This window comes from Sciurus carolinensis, chromosome 12 (genome assembly GCF_902686445.1).
Source record: "Sciurus carolinensis chromosome 12, mSciCar1.2, whole genome shotgun sequence".
NCBI classification, from domain to species: Eukaryota; Metazoa; Chordata; class Mammalia; order Rodentia; family Sciuridae; genus Sciurus; species Sciurus carolinensis.
In genome coordinates, this window is record NC_062224.1 from 99,451,319 (window position 1) to 99,464,548 (window position 13,230).

At 38.7% G+C, this 13,230-nt stretch overlaps 1 long non-coding RNA gene across 1 annotated transcript in view; it reads right to left on the minus strand.

Moving 5' to 3' along the window:
- Window positions 1–8,384: 8,384 nt before the first annotated feature.
- Window positions 8,385–13,230, minus strand: part of LOC124961116 (uncharacterized) — a 30,617-nt gene continuing 25,771 nt past the window's right edge. Inside the window, exon 3 of the long non-coding RNA XR_007104240.1 lies at window positions 8,385–8,612. This is a non-coding gene — a long non-coding RNA (uncharacterized LOC124961116). The remainder of the gene's footprint in view (window positions 8,613–13,230) is intronic.

Consider the following 13,230-nt stretch of genomic DNA (forward strand, 5'->3'; position numbering starts at 1 on the left):
GTTTTAATACTTAGAGCTAAGATAGATGTCTCTTTTTAGGGAATTTATAACTTCTAATCTGCATTTTATTTTTTGAATTTTATCTGACGTTTGGAGGTCTAACCTTTAAAAGTGGAAAACTTTCTGAATAAGTAAAATAAAAAAAATATATATGTACCCAAATGGATTGCTATTTTTAGAAAGTTAATAGGTAATATTATACTTATTATTCTTTCTATTCATAGACTAGAATCTAAGAACAAATTAAAAGCACCTTTATTGATGATTCATTATTAAACTACTCTTAGGAAAACTGGAGTCAATCTTTCTAGATTAGAATTATGGTTTTAGCAGTTAATATACATATAACTTTGGATAATTATGTAATTCCTCTGTGCCTGGTTTTCCTTATCTTTAAAATAGAGAAAATAATAACATCCACCTACTTGCATTATATTAATATTAAATAGTTAATTTTTGCAAAGTGTTTCAAATTGTGCATGTTGCAGACTTACCTTATATAAATGTTATGTAACTGTTGACAAAACACCAAAGCACTTCTTCAGTTTTAACCCATTGAAATGATATGCTATAATATTTTATATCCATTTAAATATCAAAACCATGTTACACCAACAAAATAAGAGAATTTAAGGGATAGTCTAATCCCACAATGAGATAAATTACCTCTGCTTTACTGAACATGGCAGAATGACCAATGACCAGTTTGCCCATCATTAGAAAGTTGTTACAGGGTTTTTGAGATTCAGAAGGAACAGGGAAGTTCTCAGAACCACACTGTATGCATGTAGATTGTCACAGACGAAAACCCGAACCTCAATTTTGGAGTCAATTCAGTCAAACCTATAAGAATAGATCAAGAAAGTATAATAATCTAAATTTTGCTGTGTGGCCAGCAGGCATCTATTTTGATGGATTTCACTTATCTTTTCAATTGGTTGTCTTGGCAGTTTTCAGTGGCTTTAGTATAAACACTTAAGAAGTGAATATAATACTAACTCACCGTTCAGACTGATGATTACAGTTGGACAATCTAAGATGAAATATCTATTCTGAGTGCAATAGTTATGACTATGGGATGTGAGTGTTTTCAAGGAGGAAAACAAAGTACAATTTTAGGACCATAATCTAGTTTCGTTACTATCCTCATGTAAGCATTTGTGTTTCAAAAGTGTCTGGATCACAAAGTATAATTTAAAAAAAAAAATATTGAGCCCATTTGTGTTCCCTACATTTGGACTACTTCTGAAGATTCAGGAGCAGTGTTTATCAAAATTGCTTGTCTCATAAGAGGTGAAGATGACATTTCTAGACTACTAGCTACATATTTAGGAATGGTCTGTCAGCCCATAAATAAGAACAGGAAGCAGCTGGAACAGAATTGAATTTCTCTGGATAATTGGCACATGCGTCACCCCGGGAGAGGCAAGCACTCGGTCTAAAATAATGTTGACTGGTGAGACAGGGCATGTCTTCCCACACGTTCCACACCTTTTCACAGAGAAAGAGTCCGGTGTCCAGAGACATTTTAAATTTCACGACTCTATATTTGAAAATCAAATGGGCCAATTTCTTATAGCCCAGGTAAAGGGAGTCGAGATGTCAAACTTTTCGTCCTTCTCCTAGACTCCTACTTTATAAACCCATGTTCCAGTAAGTACAACAGAATATAAAATAATTTCAAGTAGAAGTGCCTCAATTAAAAGTATTTAGGAATCCTCTACCCTTTGAGCTAATGATGTAGCACTGCTCAGGTTTGATAGTAGGAAGGCATCACAAGAGTTTCTATAAAACATCTCCCTTTACAAAAGAGAAAGTAATGAGTCTATTAAAGATATGCTTCAAAAGTGGCAAAAAACGTGTCAGTTATTTAGAATTATCTCTAAAGTGGTCTTCTTTTATATCTGTCTTTACCAAATAAAACTTAAAGATAGAAAGATAATCAAATCAAATTTCCATCCTGGGTCATTGGTGAAAAGACTCAAGCACTCTCAGGTAATGGGTGGTGCCTTTCAGTACTTCATCCAGCGGAATTAGGAACTATTTGTCCTCCTGTGTCGGGTGTATTTTTTTTTTAATTGATTCCCAAATATTTTAAGGTTTTTGAGGCTATTGTGAATGGAATAGTTTTCCCAATTTCCTTGATGTTACCAGACACAGGGATGCTTAGCTCAAAATTACCCATGCTGATCTACCGAGCATCTGGCTATGCCCATGGAATCAGGTTGTGCTCAGTAGGATCTGAGAGTGGAGGGGTTTGTTAAAATGCAGAAATTTGTGCTCTCTATGCTGTTTCTTCTTATCACTGGCTGCACTGTGGATATGATGAGGGTGAACCAGCCCTGACCATGGTGGAAAGACCACACTTCAGATTATGGTGGAATAAAAATAAATAGATGGAATCTCATTTCCTGGACAAGCTCATGGAGGAGAGCTACTATATCCACTGACCTGCCTATCAGCTGTGACTATTAAGGAAATCAGAATAAGTATTCAAACTATTTAAGCCACTGGTAAAGGTTTTTTTTACCACTGATAAAGACTTAGAACCTTCAGGGCCCAGACCTACAAAAATACATAAGAATAAATTAATTTTCTGCATATAACCCTGGGGTTATATGTGTGTGTTTGTGTGTGTGCATGTGTCAAAAGTTTTAACTGCAAAATTATTGCAATATAAGGAAAATCTATGCAGGAAAAATCTTACAGGAACACAGAGGTAATCTGTAACTCATGTGTAGTAATTCGAAGAACATCTTATGACTTGCCTCTGATGTTCCTAGATTCTTCGCACTAGACATTGAGCTCCAAGGTCTTATGAAACACAGATCTCTTGACTGTTGCCACTTCACTTAGTACATAGCAAATAAAGAACAAGAGCCTTCAGCCCCTCTAGAGTAATGGAATTTACTTAGCTTCAGCTTGGAGGCTGGGACTTATTGGAAGCAGCCAAGTGCTGACTTGCTCTAATCTGTTTTATCTTGACTTCCTCCATTCTTGCTTTAGATTTTGGCAGGTAAGTACTTGTACTCTCATGGTGTCTCCAAACATTGAGCTTTAATGACATAATTTTAAACAGTCAGTATATTTTCTTTTCTTTTTCTCCTAACTTTGTGACCTCCTCATCATTTGTGGTGTTCTTTAAATATTGAAATCATTTGAGGGTCTCCTTTATTATTTTTGATCTTCAAGAGCAAAGCAGCATAATCAGTTCCATGCTTTATCTTAGGTATTACATAAGCCCCCATGTATTGCTGTATCTATGTACAACGTACTGTGTGACTTCAGACTTTCTATTTGGTAACTGTCATTTCAGATCTCTATAGATATTCAGATGAACAGGTTGATTTTTGTGCAAAATCTTACACTCTGCTCTCCTTCCTCTGTCTCTTCACTCCTTAGTTTTAAGTTTCCAGAGATTTTTCTGTGTGCTTAAAACACAACATTGATTATCTGGTTTAATTATTTTCTCTTTCAATTTGATTTCATTCTTGAATATGAGAATATGATATTAACAGATCAATTCCCTGGGATTGTTTGAACTAAAGGAGATAATATTCATATGGAATCTAACCAAGGGTAAGACAATAATACATTATAATTATCATTACTATTATTTTTATTTTTTTTATTTTTTTTATTGTAAACAAATGGGATACATGTTGTTTCTCTGTCTGTACATGGCGTAAAGGCATACCATTTGTGTAATCATAAATTTACATAGGGTAATGTTGTTTGATTCATTCTGCCATTTTTTCCCTTCCCCCCACCCCTCCCACCCCTCCCCTCCATCTATACAGTCCTTCCTTCCTCCATTCCTGCCCCCCTCCCTAAATCCAACTCCAACCCCAACACTAACCCTTCCCACCCCCCATTATGTGTCATCATCCACTTATTAGCGATATCATTCTTCCTTTGGTTTTTTGAGATTGGCTTATCTCACTTAGCATGATATTCTCCAGTTTCATCCATTTGCCTGCAAATGCCATAATTTTATCATTCTTTATGGCTGAGTAATATTCCATTGTATATATATACCACTGTTTCTTTATCCATTCATCAATTGAAGGACATCTAGGTTGGTTCCACAATATGGCTATTGTGAACTGAGCAGCTATGAACATTGATGTGGCTGTATCTCTGTAATATGCTGATTTTAAGTCCTTTGGGTATAGGCCAAGGAGTGGGATAGCTGGGTCAAATGGTGGTTCCATTCCAAGTTTTCTAAGGAGTCTCCATACTGCTTTCCAGAGTGGCTGCACTAATTTGCAGCCCCACCAGCAATGTATGAGTGTACCTTTCTCCCCACATCCTCGCCAACACCTGTTGTTGCTTGTATTCTTGATAATCGTCATTCTAATTGGGGTGAGATGGAATCTTAGGGTGGTTTTGATTTGCATTTCTCTTATTACTAGAGATGTTGAACATTTTTCCATATGTTTGTTGATTGCTTGTATATCTTCTTCTGTGAAGTGTCTATTCATTTCCTTAGCCCATTTGTCAATTGGATTATTTACATTCTTGGTGTAGAGTTTTTTGAGTTCTTTATAGATTCTGGAGATTAGCGCTCTATCTGAAGTATGATTGGCAAAGATTTTCTCCCACTCTGTAGGCTCTTTCTTCACATTGCTGATAGTTTCCTTTGCTGAGAGAAAGCTTTTTAGTTTGAATCTATCCCAGTTATTAATTCTTGCTTTTATTTCTTGTGCTATGGGAGTCCTGTTGAGGAAGTCTAGTCCTAAGCCGACATTACTATTATTTTTAAAGCATGTGTGTGGAAATTCTGTAGTTTAATTTGAACACCAAAATGTCCATTAGAGTTTATAATTTGGTTAAAGAATGATATGCTTTCCCCATAATATTTTTGTATAACTAATATTTGCATAACAATGGAAATTCTTTGAAATTTCAAATGTCTAAATCTTTACTATCTTAATTTGGTGAATCATCTAAATTCCCTTATTTCAAGTTTATGCTGCAAGTCTCCAAGGGTTTTAGATCTGAGGCACATCCAGTTTCTCTGATCATTCCCTAGTTTGAGGAGACCATTAACCTTCTTCTGCTCACTACCTGGAACTCTTAAAGATACTAGCAAAAATTATTACAGAAATATTTGCATTTGAAATACACACTAAATACATAAATATGTATATATATATATATATATATACACATAATTTACACATTCATAGTTCAACTGTGAAATCAGAATGGAGCCATAAGCTTAGTGTTATATACGTAAAACTAAATAGTATGTATTGGCTTGCTGTTTGGACAATGTTCATCTCTAGAGGAAAATTATATTTTACTTAAGAGGGAATTTGCATTAAAAGTTATTTGATTCAGTGGGGATTTCTGTTGCCTTTTGAGATGATTTCGTGACTAAGCCAGCCCTAAGGCAGTGAAGGTATATGATCTCTTGTAAATACATTTTCCCTTTTGTTTCTGCTACTGTGACCCTAGTTATGATTGGGATCCAGTTATTCCACCTGGAGCAGTTAATGGCTACTTCACAGGGTTTGGAGGATGGTTAAATTAGATAATGAACTGATAAGCAGGAAGTTTGCTGTAATGGTTTGGGTATGAGGTCTCTCCCAGAAGCTCCTCTGTTAACGTATAGGCATAGTCAGAGGTAAAATGAAATGTGAGAACTGTAGCCAAACCAGTTCATCCCAGTTTGAATGAACTAACTGGATGGTAACTGTTGGCAGGTGGGGTATGACTGGAGAGGCAGGTCACTGAGCGCACACCCTGGAGGGACTCATTTCCTTGTAGCCCCCACGCCTGCTTCCTGGCCACCATGAGATGAACAGCGCTCTCCGCCCTACCCTTCTGCCATCATGTTCTGCCTCACCTGCAGCCCAGAGCAAAGGACTCGGCCCATCGTGGACTAAACTTACCAAACTGTGATCCAAAACCAGCTTTTCTTCCTCTAGGCTGTTCTTGTCAGGTATTTTGTTCATAGGGACAAAAAGCTGACTGACAAATTTACCAAGAAAACACTTAACATGAAAACACATTTTAGAACCCCTTCTTTCTTCAGGTTCGGTTTTCCTCACCAACAAATGAGAACATTTTCTAAAACTCATTTTTCTGAAATTTTATGTAAGCTAAAGTATCAACTTTTCATCACTGTCATCAATATATCGGAAAAGAATAACTTAGAGGAAGAAAGGTTTATTTGGGGCTCATGTTTTCAGAGGTCTGAGTCCATGGTTGGCTGACTCCATTATTCTGGGCCCCAGTAAGGCAGACCATCATGGTAGAAGAGTGTGTCAGGAAAGCTGCTCAGCTTATCACAGATGAAGTAGAGGAACAGGAGAGAGAGGCAGTGGGAGAGAGAGAGAGAGGGACATAGGGAGGGAGAGGGAGAGGGAGAGAGAGGGAGGGGGGGAGAAGGAGGGAGAGAGGGAGAGAGGGAGAGAGGGAGAGAGAGAGAGAGAGAAAGAGAATGAACCAGGGACAACTAAGGCAAGACACTTCTTCCAGTCATACTCCACAGATACTACCCAATAATGCATTCAAATATTAATCCATCACATGGATTATTCACTGATTAGCTTACAGCTCTTACAGTCTAATTTTACCTACTGTATTAATACAGGAACTTTTGGCAAAATTCTCATATCCAAACCATAACAGCCAATAAACTGAGTTGGTAAGGAAAGTAGCTATTAATAACTTTCATAGTATAAATATACTAATGTTAACGATAGGAAATGTTTTTTCTGGTTTGAAACAAAATTAGTAAGAAACATCTCAGAAGAATGGGAGGAAGGACAGAGGAGCAGGGCAGAGGGAAGTGTCCCAGGGAGAACAGTCTCTGTCTTTCGAAGGTCGGGGCAGAGGAGACACCCGATGTCCCATGTCCCGGTGGATCCAGAAGTGCTCTCAGCTGGAACCTGTGCCGAGAAACCTTAGGTAATTGGCACATCTCGCTCCTTGCAGCTTTTCAGAGTCTCCATGACCCATGTCCATACCAAGATGTCAGGATGCAGAGAGCACAGGGTCCTCTGGCTGTCCACTGGTCTTGTCTGTTTCACCTCTTCCCTTCATTGGAGCCGCACTGTGAATCTGACACATTTCAGCCTGCTTACCTTCTGACTGACTTGGCACGCAGCAGCAGAGCTTTTGGACACAGGTAGAAATCCTCCTAGTTACCCTGTTCCAGCGATTTCTGCTGTTACGGGCTTGCCCAGAGTTAGGCTGGGAAGCTGTATCAGGGGAAGGGCTCCTTGCAGGCAGGAAGGGGACATGAATGGATGCAGGCTGGCCCTTCTAATGCCCTTCTGCCCTGACTCTTTGACCTCCATAGGCAGCTGAGGCTCACAGGGGAAAGTTTGAAGGGCAGGCTCACTCAGACTCCTCTTTGGGAGGACAGGGAAATTGGAGGGATCCACGGGGTGTGGGCGAGGCTCACTCCTTGGAGGCACAGGTTTCCCCTGGAACGTGCAGCCTGCCCCCCGACTCTTCTGGTGCTTCAGTATTAGGTACGTAGCCATGGCTGTATTGAACTCTCTCTTGGCCAGGTCTTGAATAGATCATAACCCATATCCAGTACGATTGTGATTATTTCTGGGTCGGGGTGTTTGGGGAGTGCCTCGCTAAAATCATGGGGTAAATACTGCTCAGCCTGCATCAGCCATGGGTGCTTAAGGATTTACTTGACTGTAGGCTGCTTCCTGGGGTCCAGGGTCAGTATTTTGTGGATGAGCCTTCAGGCTTCAATGGGAACATGCTGAGAGACATGACCATCTGCCTCTGCGTTGCCCGAGTCATGGTCCCCATAAATGGGCACCTCCCAGTCAACATAAAATACAGAATGACACCCAGGCTCCAGACATCTGCTGAGGGCCCTCAACCACTTGCCTCAGGACACATCTGGGGGCAAGGTGTGAAAGATGGCCCCAGAAGATTTTTGGATTCTACCCAGTCATGAATCTGGTGGCTGAGGCCAAAGTCGATAAGTCTGCTGTTGCCCCTGGCATCCACCATGTTGTCGCCTGGCTTCAGGTCTCTGTGCACAATGCCCTTGTCATGGCAGTAGCCCACAGTACACGCTCTCTGCCGGAAAAGTCGCCGGGCCTCTTGCTGCTGCATGCCACCCTCTGGGACATGGTTAAGTAGCTGCCCCCCCTCTGTGTGCTCCATCATGATGTAGGTATTTCTGTGGCCCCCCAATAACCTGAAATAATTGAATCACATTGGGATGCTCCGGGGTTCTCATCCTATCCGGCTCAGAAAGGACCTGGGGACTCTGCATGTCCAACTTCAAAAAAATGGTGTCAAAAGGATGATAGCGACTCACTCACAGGGTGAAAGTATAACAACATGCTCTGCACAAACCCTAAGTCACCACAGAGCATGGTATTAACACCGTGGGGGGAGAGGGAAGAAAGGTTTATCAAAATTCCCCCACATAGTCCTGCACGCAAGGCCGATGTGCTGCACTGTGACACCATTAGCCGAGGGGGACCGGGGTGGAGACGTAGGAGAACAGCATTTTCTGTGGCTGAGGCTACGCTGCTACAGGATCACACCAGAGTTGCTTCTCCATCTCACGTCAAAGGGGATGCCCAGGGGAACTGCACAGAAATACCTGTGGGACACACCTGAAATGAAAGGGATGAGAGTCAAATATTTTATGTAAGAAGTCAATCAGATACAGAAGGTAGTCATAAATGGACACAAGGCCCAGCGAATCGGGAGCTTGCCCTGCTCTCTAGGACAAAGGCCTAGGGAATGAGCAGCCCACCCTGCTCCTCTTATGAGGGCACAAGTCGCACTGAACCAGCAGCCTGCCCTTCTCTCCTTGTAAAGACTCTAGTCACACTGAAACATAAGCTTGCCCTACTCCTTATGACCTCATCTTAGGTAATGACATCATATGACCATTTCTGAAAACAAGCCCTTATTCCTAGGTGTGGGATTAGAACCTATACATAACTTCAAATCTGAATCACTTTCTCATTCAAAAATAATTACAGAGCACCTAAACCATCCTTTGAAATAATCCCTATCCAGAGGCAGCAATACATGTATAAATAATGAAATAGAACATTCGTGTTCGCCAAGCACCACAATAAATGTTTATCAGGTGCAAACATTTAACATTTCTGATGAGTAAGGATTGGGGATCCACATTGCTTTTGAGAAAACCCAAAGTCAGAGAGGCTCCCTAACTTGTTTAGCTCCTGAAAATTCAAGCCAAGATCAGTGTTGTTGCTAAGCTTTTCAGGTACAATGGTGGCATCTGGGTATAATCGAAAGGAAATATTTTGTCTAAATTAAGTTTCGAAAACCTGCTTATAACAAATGAGAAGAGAAATTATTCTTGTAGTTACCTAACACTCTCCTCTGCTGTCCTCATCGTTTATAAATACAACTTTTTGGATTGATCATTGGCCAAAACTTAACATTAGCAATTAGTTCCATGGGTTATTTTTTAAAATTAACTGCAAAACTAAAGCAACCTATATTAGAATTCTTGTGAGTTTAGACAAATAGCCAAGAATTTGTGTTGCATTTTTATGTAGTATATTATCTCTCAAAAATAGTGTGGTTTTTAAAAATTGAATATTAAGAATTAATTTATCAGCTGTGGTTTATAGGTTGTATCCAGGCTTCAGTGAAGGTTTTAGTTGATGAAAGAATTATAACCTGAGGGACAGTTGCAGATCACATCACACAGGGCATCTCAAACTCTATCATAGTTCATTTTTGTGCTACTGTAACAGAATACCACAGACCGGGTAACTTATAATGAAAAAGACTATTTTCACATCCCAGCTCTAGGGGCCAGGAAGACTAAGAGCAAGGGGCCAGCAGCTGCCTAGGGTATTCTCATTGTGTCCCACCATGGTGGAAAGGCAAGAGGAGAGAGAGGGAACACAGGAGGGGTGAGTCCACCCCCAGGATGTTGGTATTAGTCCATTCATGGCTACAGAGCCCTCACGACGTAAACGCCTCTTAAAGGTAAAACACCTCCTAAAACCATTGCTTGATAATTACATTTAAAAAGTGACAGACACCCAAATCTGATCCAAGACAGCAAATCCTGTCTCTCTGGCCTTCACCCAAGAATAGGATTATGTATATAACAATCAGTCACATGAAAGTCTGAGGGAAATCCCCGCAAAGAAAAGGCTAGGAGGGGAGCCCCAGGTTGTGTTTATTAAACTTTCCAAAATCTTGGGTAGACCACAGAACTTGCATGTATAGCCTAAATTCAGAGTAATTTATTTCAAGACAAAAGACCTAAACTTTGATTTTAACTGCCTCCTGAGAGGCAGATTTTGCAGTTTAAATCCAATCATCTTCATTGCTCACTAAAACAGAAAAATCAAGATTCTTCAGAGGAATCTAACAAAATTCCAGGTTTCCACTTCACAGTAACTGCATTCTAGATATAACCCAGGAACATACTACACATTTTTCAAGAGAAAGCACAATGAATGTAGACCAACACTGAGATGAGCCATATGTTCCTATAGCAAATAAGAATGGAAAGCAGGGTTTTATAATTAAACCCAATGCAACAAAGAAAATTATAGTCCTGATGATAAAAAATATAGTAAGTTTGAGCAGATAAATAAAAAATATAAAGAAGGAGCCAGATGGAAATATTGGATCTGAAAACTGCAATCTCTGAAATAAAAATTTTACTGATTATATTTAAGAGCAGAGAGGAGCAAAAAAGGAGAATCAGTGAATGTCAAAACAGAGCAATAGATATAAACTAGTATAGAGACTATGTCTTATTTTTTCAAGTCGATACTTGTAATACAACAACTTTACTACTCTTAGATCTTTTTTTTTTTTTTTGAGAAAATGGTATTAGGTTGAATAGTCTCTCCTGTAATGTGGTTTCCAATGCTATATTAAGACCAAAGGTATAAAATGACGCTTTTCTCCAAATTCCTCAAAGACTTATTAACAAAGTAAAAATGACAGCCTTTAAAATTTATAAAACTGATATCCTAAACTTAGGGGAATCAAACTTTTCCCCGTGCTATTTTTCTAATATCAAAATACATAAAGAAAATAAATGAAAAGCAGAAGCATTATGCATATCAGAATCAGGGTAAAATGTTGTGTAAGACTTCTATGAAGCAAGAACAGCCTAACACAGGTCCTTTCTTCAAAAGGATAGGATAACATTGTGTTTTCAGGTAACCCTGTCACATAATGGCTTTTGCCTCTTTGCAATGATAATCCATCCAGTTATTTTAATATTTAACTGTTGATCCAGAAGTTAATCAGAAACCTTCCAACTTTTGTTGTACTCTGAGGGAAACTGCATATGGAAATTCAAAAGAATATCAAACTGAATACAAAATACCTGAGGTCAACACTTTAGAATCAGCTTAGTCTCCCCAACAGGGCATGGAAATCCCAAGTGATAAACTACTAATTCCTCATCTTCTGAATCTAGTAATGGTCAGCAGTATCTGATTTCCAAGTTGCACCTGATTTCTAACAATTTCCTTCTTTCAGTCCTTCCTCAGTACAGAAGGCCTGAGCTAATGTGGCAGGACAGCCCCTGGAGCACCACTTTATGACAATGCAAGATCTCATTATCCTCCTAAAGTTCGACCCAACATTCGCCTTAAAGACCAAGTTGCTTACAGTGACTATTCCTTGAGTTTACAGAATTAAAAATATTTTTTAAATCTCCAAGGGACTGTTTTCTTGTGATATAACTGGGGGAAAAAAGCAAAACCGAAAAGCACCTTCATCTTGTTTAACTTTTTTAAGGCTTTATTCTACACGACAGCCTAATTATCTGCTTCCCTCTATTTTCGACCAAATGAAAACAAAGAATAGAGATCACCCATTTGAGGAATAGCAATTTTATATCACATTTTATTTCACAGAAACCCTAATGAATTCTTGTTATTGAATTGATAGATGATCAATTTTTGGAGTCAGAGAAGCAGTTCAAAAAATAGTTCTTTTACTTACAATTGCTCCCCTAAATCTCCATTATGATCATTTAGGCTTTCTTTTTTGCCCATCTCTTAGGAAGAAATGAGTCTTTTTGCGCAAATAGCATGCTTTATCCTAATAAAAGGCATTTGCATTTTGGAGGCATGGGTATGATAATGACAGGGACTAAATTAAATATGCACTACCCATGTAAATAGCCGGCATTTCTCTATATTCTCCTAATGCCATAAACTGAGCATTCACAAAGCCTAGATTTCTCACGGGTCTGACAAAGTGAGCCGGAGCAGTAGGAAACTGGAAAAGCTCTAACAGCAGTGGTGCTTTATACACCATGAGTACTTTAAGATTAAAAATGTAGTTTTATCTCAGTGTGAGGCCAATGTTAATAACTAGTCCTATTCAAGGGAAGCTTCACGAATTCTATAATTGAAAGTTGCCCAATTGTGCATGGACTAACCTAACTTTCGAGAGACACAATTCATCTTAGTCAGTATTGCACTTAAATAACAAAGTTTCAGTAAAGCAGCCAGGGCCTTTACTTTTATGTATTATCAACTTTGATGCCCTGAATGTGTTTCTGCTTTTGCAAATGATGGTACATGTAAATAGCATTCTGGCAGATTCTGATTACAAAATCAGGCAGGCAGAAAAATTCATTTATGTTTAAAGAATAGCAAATGCTACGATTCTCGATCTTCAGCAAAACAATAATCATTTTACCTACAGCTAAGTTATCCATTGTCATGACATACATTTTTTGCAAGTTAATTTTTTATGATTCTTTTGATTGATTTTGTTAACCAAAGCAATGTTTTTTTCAGCTATCTTCATTTCTGTTCAGTTTTCTGATTATTGAGATCTTGTCTGTTAAACTAATTATACTGGAACAGCAAGTTCACTTAAAAAATGAGAAATACAACTTTCATAATTGCATATACTCTATGAATGATATGCAAACCCCCAGCCATGATCCAGGCATGTGTGTATTATAAAGATTTCTTATGAGTTTTGATAGATAAGCCAGAGGGAAAAAAATGATAAAACAGGGTCTTCTCTATTGTTTCTCACAGTAGGATTCAGCCTTTTGTCTGCTTCTCTTTGATCTACTTGACAAAACATAAATCTAGACCCCAGAATCATTTAGGTCTGCTTGAAAAATCTACATCAAATAGAAGTTAATAAATATCTGAATTCATGGCAACATTTAATGTCTCTCCTCCAATTATTTAATATTATCCTGAAGCTGTTATTTGTCGAACAAACTTAGATCTATATATTTTC